We start from the raw sequence: 455 nt of genomic DNA on the forward strand, positions 1-455 counted from the left end.
TCATTATTAGAAAATAATGGCTCTAATGTAAAATATAATAAATTTAAAGAAGTTCTTAATCTGAATCTTGCAAGCTATTGCTCTTTGTACAGTAATCAAGAAATATCAGTTATCTGCTAAACATATGATTTAATGAAATGAATGGTATTATCAAAGATCGCATGTAATTGATGTAGTGTAATGTATAATCTGACTTNAGTAGTTATAAAGTTCTCTTTGTTTTTTTCTTTGCAACTCCAAGATAGAGAGGTCTTCAGAAAGAGAGAGATCTAACTGTTCAAATAATATTAAAGAGCCTCTATGAAATGAGAAGCGTGATAGCTGCGGTCACATAGGAGGCAGCACAGTTGCTGCCCTCCGGCTGCTGTGTCTGGCGTAGTATTTAGCTGGTGATGAGGAATACCTGGTACTATGTATGGAACCACAAAGGGAAAGAGGTGCCCCAGATTTGGAAA

This window comes from Galeopterus variegatus, unplaced genomic scaffold (genome assembly GCF_000696425.1).
Source record: "Galeopterus variegatus unplaced genomic scaffold, G_variegatus-3.0.2 Scaffold9697, whole genome shotgun sequence".
Classification (NCBI taxonomy): Eukaryota; Metazoa; Chordata; class Mammalia; order Dermoptera; family Cynocephalidae; genus Galeopterus; species Galeopterus variegatus.